Source organism: Vicugna pacos, unplaced genomic scaffold, assembly GCF_048564905.1.
Source record: "Vicugna pacos unplaced genomic scaffold, VicPac4 scaffold_19, whole genome shotgun sequence".
In the NCBI taxonomy this organism is placed as follows: Eukaryota; Metazoa; Chordata; class Mammalia; order Artiodactyla; family Camelidae; genus Vicugna; species Vicugna pacos.
The window spans coordinates 70,240,281-70,247,994 of NW_027328740.1; the positions used below are offsets into that span (position 1 = coordinate 70,240,281).

Consider the following 7,714-nt stretch of genomic DNA (forward strand, 5'->3'; position numbering starts at 1 on the left):
TGTTACACCTAGGCCTGTAAGACCGTCTTGCCTGAATCCTCACGTGAAGAGGGATGGTTATGTGCAGTTTTAAAAAATTGCTTGGGTCATGTGGTCCTTTGTTCCTTCCAATGGAAATCACTATTCCAGAGCAAATAGTATGCCTCCATAGAAAGTATATTGTTTGTAAGTTGTCTTCAGAGGTTTTGCAGTTGGTTTAAATATTTGCTTGGTGATGGCATCTTGATTGATTGAAGGAGACAACCCTCACTAGGGGCATTGTGTGCTTTCTGTCTGAGAGTTCCTTTACTGGCAGCAGAGTGTTCGTAGGCAGAGTTAGAAAGTTACCTGGTCTGAGAAGCCGAATTTGCCCGCAGCTGGGAATTGGCAGAAGAGTCTGTTATGGAAGGAAAGCTTTAGGATTATCTGGTAGCAGAGTTCTGGGATCCAAACCCCGGGAAACCTCAGCTTTTGTAGAGTATGTTCTGTAACAATAGGCTATAGGATAATTTTTACACTTGTTATAGGATGTAGAGTTGGGGAAAGGCTTAAAAGTGCAAGAACCTTAAAAGAGAATCTCCGAATATTTTAAAGAAGACAGTTCTCAGAATGAGAGCTTTTCTGGAAAAGACTAGCTCTTCACTTCACAGGGGAAGCAGGGAGCAGGTGTAACTGCACTTACGGTAACTTAAAAGGTAAACCTTACCCTCCCACTTAGCTGTTTCCTGGTGTAGGTTCATCTCCCACATCTGTAGTTTTAGACCTGATGTGTCATTTTCTGGTACTCCATTCTGCTTCTTAGTGAGAGACTGACCCAAAGTCACATAGCAATTGAAAAATTGCGCAAAGGTCTTTATTGTTAAAAATGTAGACCTGTGGCAGGGTGCTGCATTTGCAATTGACTTTCAGTACAGAGAACACTGAAAAGAATGCAGTGTTATTTCTTTTTTTATTCCTTTAAGCCTTTGAATAGAAGGTTTTCTTTGCAGAGTTTCTGGAGTACATCAGAACAAGCAGGAACTAAAATAGCTTTAAGAAATCTCCAGTATAGACGTTGCTTATAGTGTGGTATCTGTCTTATGTTAATTCTTTAAAGCAGGAAGTTGTAACTCTCAATTTCTTAAGCAAATATAAACATTCTTGACTCTTATTGACATTCTTTGTGGGGTGAAGCTGCTTTTGCTTCCATTCTGAGCATTGAAAGGCCTTCTATGATACTTCTACCAGTCCTCAGTATTTTATTTTCCCTCTGTTGTGAACTTGTTTTTAAATTTGAAGCAGATATAAATATCATTAACTTGCTACATATGTAGATATTCAGTGTTACATAGTCAGAAAGTTTGTGTACATCACACGTATCTACATAATTCCCCCCTTTCCAACTGTGTTCCTGATGAAAGGATGGTGGGAAATGGCATTATGGGCATATGTCTTACAGTACACAGTGTTTCCCCTGTTCCCTCTACCATATCTGGATGTTCTTTCATCTTTCAGCTTCTAGACTTACTTGCTCTTTTTCTTAAGCCAGGTGTATCTCATCCCCCTGCACACACACACATGTGTACACACACACACATTCTACCGTAGGGAGTAGCATGCACCATCCAATTCTCCCACTCCAGCTCTGGACCCATCCACTGGAGGCAGTGTCTTGCACGAATTCATTTGTAAGTTGCTTTTTAAAACTCGAGTGGTCAGGAATTAGGACTGATATCCACACCTACTAGGCAGGCCCTCAAGGACAACTTCTATGGTTAATGCCAGGTTATCTTAATGTTTGACTACCTGGGTTTCATGTCTTCCTGTGCCACCTGTGTGACCCATGATTCCCACATTTCTGTCTCCTGCTAGAATTTTTCTCTCCAACTCTGGACTCTTACAATCTTCTACTGATTTGACACCTTCAATTGAAACTCTGATATCTTAAAAGCAACATGTGTAAAAACTGAGCCCTTTGTTCTCCTACCCCCCAAACTGGTTCTTCCTGCAACCTCCCCCATTCAGTTAGTGGAAACTTAATCCATCCAGCTGCTTGGGTTAAAAAGCTTAGAGTTACTCTGACTTTCACTGACATACCACATGAATTCTGTCAATAGATCTGGTTTAACACTGCCTTTAAACCATATCCAGAACCCAGCCACTTCTCACCATGGCTCCTGCCTCGACTGCTGCTTCCCTGCCCTGAGCCACTGTCCTCTCCTCCTGCACAGCCCTTTTCAGAGGCTTCCCACCTTTCATCTCTGACCCGTTTTGACTATTCTCACCCGGCAGTCAAGTGAGCCTCGAAAACCTAAGTTAGATAGTGTCGTCCTTCTGCAGTGCCTCCCCATTTCACTCTGGGTAAAAGCCACAGTCCTTACAACGTCCTCCAAGGCCATGAAGGACCTGCACTGACCCTTCTCCGCAGCTCCAGCCGTGTCCCCATTCTGGAACATGTGAGGTGTGCGCTGCCCTTGGTGATGGTTATTCCGTCCACCTGGGACTTCTTACCTCCAAGTCTTAGTTCTAACCTCAGTCCTCAGTGTGGCCTGCTCTGGTATTTAATACAACATCACCCTCATCCCATACCCTCAACTCTCTTTACCTTGCCCTTTTTTGATTTTTCCATGGTTCCTCTTTCCTAACATGCCACCTCCTCTGCTGCTCTGTTGTGTGAATTGTCATCTCCACCCCCATCCCAGCTAGACTCCAACCAAGCTCCGTGAGGACAGGAATTTTGTTTTGTTTATTGATCTATTCCAAGTGCCTAGACTAGTCCTGGGTACATAGTAGGCAGTCAAAAATTATTTGCTGAATAAATTTAAAGACTATTTTAAAAATGAATCATCCTTTCAGGAACGGGTGAGGATCGGAAGCTGCATGAAGGAAAATGGTGCAGTAAATATTGATATTTGCCTGTTGTTCTTTGTGTGATATATATATGTGTTTTAGTCTTAATTTGGTATCCCAGTTTCTTAATTTAATAGCTGTATTAAGGTGTAATTTACAGGCCATAAAATTCACACATTATAATTGTACAAGTCAGCCATTTTATCTATTTCTAGATTTGTGCAACTTTGTCCTCATAAAGTCCCCTTGTGTCCGTCCATATGCAGTTTGCCCTCCCCTCAGTGGCACCCTGATTTTATTTCTTTTTTTTTTTTGGCAATCACATCTCAAACGGATAATTTACACAGCAGTACTAATATAGCTTTGCACTTTTTGAAATGACACACTTAAATATGAAATTAGCGGTCATTGCTGAATGTAGGTAGCAGTATCCGACATTGGTGAAAAGAATGGACTTGAGTGTCAGACTGGCTGCAGTCTTACCCAGCTCCACCATTTACCAAGTTACCCAAATTATTTTCTGCCTCAAGCTCTTTATCTGTTATATGGGGGTAATAATAGCAGCTTACAGAGTTGTTGTGAGGATTAAGCAAACAGGGAAAAAAAATTTAGTATAGTGGCCTGCTTATGTTATTACCTAAGAAATGGGCTTATGTTATTACCTAAGAAATAGCCTTGCAGGTAGAGGGCAAAATTCAAATCAGTTTCTAAAGTATGTGTAAAATATGATCCAGTTCCTGCCTGGTTTGTAAACACGTATGCCTACTGAAGAATTTAAAAGCAGGCTAATTTCCAACAGAAAAGATCATTTCTCAGCATTTCTTTCAAAGATAGCTGCAAAATCACTTTTACTAAATGTTCCATGCCCAACTCTTACAGAAATTTGACACCACGGACGTAATTATCTACATTTTTGTTAAAATGATTCTGACCATCAGGAAGTGTTCTCAATTATATTTTAGCCTTTATTTTGAGAAATACTGTGAGACTTCTTCTAAATTAATGGGTGGGGGCATTCATTGTAGCTCTTGTAGCCTGATAAGCCTGCACTAAATTATCTTTTTTTAACTTTTAATTAAAGTAATAAATTAATTTTTTGCTGGGGGGTGGTAATTAGGTTTTTATTTATTTATTTTATTTTTAGAAGAAGTACTGGGAATTGAACCCAGGCCCTTGGGCATGCTAAGAACATGATCGTCCACTTGAGCTATACCCTCCCCCCTAAATTATCTTAAATAAGGTCTTTTTCTCTGTTTTGTTAATTTATGTACAGATGCGCAAAGCAGGGTCATCAGAAGCCTCTCAATCACGAAGATGATAATAGTGAAAAACATTGCGCAGTGACAGTGAATCCTTGGCATATGAAGAAAGATTGTAAAGTCCTGAATGAATTAAGAAGGTATTGTTACATTAACATACGTGTAAGCATGGCTCTCTTACCTTTATTTTTCACTTTATAATGAAGATAATCCCCAACCGTCACGGTTGCTTTGTTTGATAGAGGCCATATCTAAACCCTTTTCTGCAAGTTTTTTAAATAAGAAAGAGCAGCTAATTTATCAGAAGTGTGAATGGTGTAATCTGGTCTGTCTAGTATGGTAGCCACGAGCCACATGTGGCTATTGTGAATTGAGATGTTCTATAAGTGGAAAATACATAATAGATTTTCAAGACTTCGTACAACAAAAATAATGTAAAATATTATTAATAAGTTTTAAAAGTGTCAATCACACTTTTGAAATGATAGTGTATTGGATATTTTGGGATAAATGTAATTATTACTGGAATTAATTTCACTTATTGCTTTTTATTTTCTAAATGGAATTACTGGAAAATTGTGACTTGCACTATGTTTCTATTGAGAGTGCTGGCTTCTAACTTATTGCAAATAATATGAAAAGAAAACTTTGATTAAAAATTTTGTAATTGAGTCGTTGATTTACATCATATTAGTTTCAGGTGTACAAAATAGAGGCTCAACATTTTCATAGATTATATTCCATTTAAAGTCACCATAAAATAATGGCTATATTTCCCTGTGCTGTATGATACAGCCCTGTAACCTATCCATTTTATACGTAGTACTTTTTACCTCTCAATCCCCTAACCCCTTCCTGCCTCCCCTCTTCTCCTTCTCCCCATTGGTAACCACAAGTCTGTTCTGTGTACCTGTGAGTCTATTTCTGTTTTATTATAGTCATTAATTTGTTTTATTTTTTAGATATACATATAAGTTAATACATAGAATATTTGTTTATCTTTCTCTGACTTATTTCACTTAGCATAATACCCTGTAGGTCCATCCATGTTATTGAAAATGGCATTATTTTATTTTTTAATGGCTGAACAGTATTCCATTTGTGTGTGTGTTCATGGTATGTATATATGTGTGTGTATATATATGTATACATGTATATATACATATATATATATATATAATATACCACAACTTCTTTATCCAGTCATCTGTCAGTGAACATTTGGGTTGTTTCAGTGTCTTGGCTATTTTAAATAGTGCTGCTGTGAACATTGGGGTGCATGTGTCTTTTTGAATTAAATTTTTCTCCAAACATATACCCATGAATGGGATTGCTGGATCACACGGAAGTCTATTTTCATTTTTTTATGGAACCTCTCTTCTGTCCTCCATAGAGGCTGCACCAATTTACATTCCCACCAATCGAGTAGGAGGGTTCCTTTTTCCTTAAAAGGTAAAAAATTCTCTACATTTACCTACCTTCCTTTCAGTTTAGGACACAGTTTGGCAAAAACCAGATAGAATTTAATAGGAGTAAATACAGTATTTATTTTGAATGTCCATGCATTATGGATAGATATGTTATTGATGAGTTGGTTCCCTATTTTTGTAGGTGCAGATGTTTTTATAGCTTCACAGACTTTTCAGTCTTGCAGAGAGGAAAATTTCTTTTTATTTTGCTGAACTTGTCCGGGTGTCTTTATCGGACTTGGTCCAGGCCTGCAGAGGTGAATACACATCCAAACCTGAACCATTTGAATGTCTGCAAGATATTAAGAGTCTAGAATATCAGATCTGGACTGTAACTCTGGTAAATGACATCAGTGACTGGACTCAAGAAAACTCCATTTGAGGACAAAACCTTTCATAAGCCAAAAAGGCTTTGAAATTGTGGCAAAGCCAGAGACTTTTGTGCACCACTTATGGCCACAAACCCATGAGGACAACCACAGGCCTTCTGGAGTGCCAAGGAAATTCCATGTGAGGAGTCCAGCACTCACAGGAATCCAACAAGTCCCTGTCTGCCAGAACACTTTCATTGCTACTGTGCTGTTTTGAGTAAATGTCTTTTCATCAGGTTCAAATTGGTTTGTTGTTATTTTTTTGCATAAAAAAACAACTTCTTGTTCCCTGGTGAAAGTAAAAGCCTAACATTTTCTGATTTCTTTTGACAGAGAAAACATGAGCCTGTGGATCTAACCTCATCTGTGATGGTCTGCAGCTGGGAGCAACCAGATCAGTGTCAGTCCCCTTGCAGCCATTGGCTGGGAGCCTGCATGTTCCTTGGAATGGTATTTGAAACATGTCACACTAGCCGTGCCTTCGCTGTGGGCTGGGAGGCGAGTCACTCAGAATCTGCATTATGGAATGTATGTTTCAGATCTACAGTTAGGAGATCTTTTTTAATAGCCAGAGAATATAGTCATAAATATATCTATTAATGTATTTATGCAAGAACATTTTTAAAGATTTTTTTATTATAAAAAGTTTCCCCCCAAAATTGAAAATGAAAGAACAATGGAATTAAAAATCATCTGTACCTTAATTATACATAAAGAATCATAAAATCCTTCTAAACTTTTTTGTTCAAATGAAGATATTTTTCCCTTCCAAAAAGGAAAATTATCATTTCACATTTTTTTACTTTCTCCTTTTATTATATATTCCATATCAATAAATATAAATCTTTTAAATCCCTTTTAATGGCTGTTTAACACTATATTGAACAGATATGTAAATAGTCCTAGGTTTCAGAAATTTAAAAAATTGTCATTACAATACCACTGCAAAGAATATTTTGGTGTTTCTATTTTTAGTTACTAATTTGGACTAAAAATTAACAAGTTTGCTTTTCTTCATCTAAAACATTGGTTATTTTATGAAGGAACTGTAAGGATTTTAAATAACTTTTCAGTAATTTCAACAAAGAAATTATCTTTAAGGCAAAAATATATGATGGATTGCAAATCTATTTTTATTATATCTTCACTTTTACCAGTGTGACATATGTGTGTGTTTACACAAGTGCTTTAACTACCAGCAACGTAAGAAAAATCTGTGTACTAAAAATGTGAAAATACTTTCCCGGTTTGTGTTTTCATTCTCCCAATGTAGGTTTTGGATGACAAGCTTGTATTTGCAAAAGTACACCCCCTGTGGGAGGTGTTCTGTACATACGCTGAGATACTGCACATAATATTGCCTCTGAAGCCCAATGATCTGAAAACCCGGTCCTCAGCCTTTGATAACTTGAGATGTTTTATGAAAGTCCTCCAAGTGGATGAAAGTATCAACAACCGGAACAAGAGCTTTTCTTTGCCCTATTTGAGAAGAGCTCCGTGAATGACTTTTATATTCAGCATAGAGATACATTCTCCAATCCAACCACCAGAAACCGCATTGTAAGTCTAAACCGAGTTTAGCTGCTGTCTTGGGGGTGATTTAGAACCTGCTGTTGAATTATCAGTGATTTGGTTTGGTTGGTTTGATTTGGTTTTTAAAAGCTGCCCATAAAAAGGAAAAAAGAGAAAGAAAAGAAATATGCCTACAGATTCCTGTTAGGATAGTAAACAGTGGCTGGTTAGTTACCTTGTATAAACCACAAGCTCTCTTAGAACATTTTTAGGTTTACTTCATCCTTTCTCAGAT

General features: G+C 37.6%; 1 long non-coding RNA gene across 1 annotated transcript; it reads left to right on the forward strand.

The window, feature by feature from the left end:
- Positions 1–4,081: 4,081 nt before the first annotated feature.
- On the forward strand, positions 4,082–7,456 carry LOC140693020 (uncharacterized). The gene is made up of 4 exons (XR_012068669.1): positions 4,082–4,207; positions 5,461–5,519; positions 6,241–6,435; positions 7,181–7,456. It is a non-coding gene; the product is annotated as an uncharacterized lncRNA (long non-coding RNA).
- The last annotated feature ends 258 nt before the right edge of the window (positions 7,457–7,714 follow it).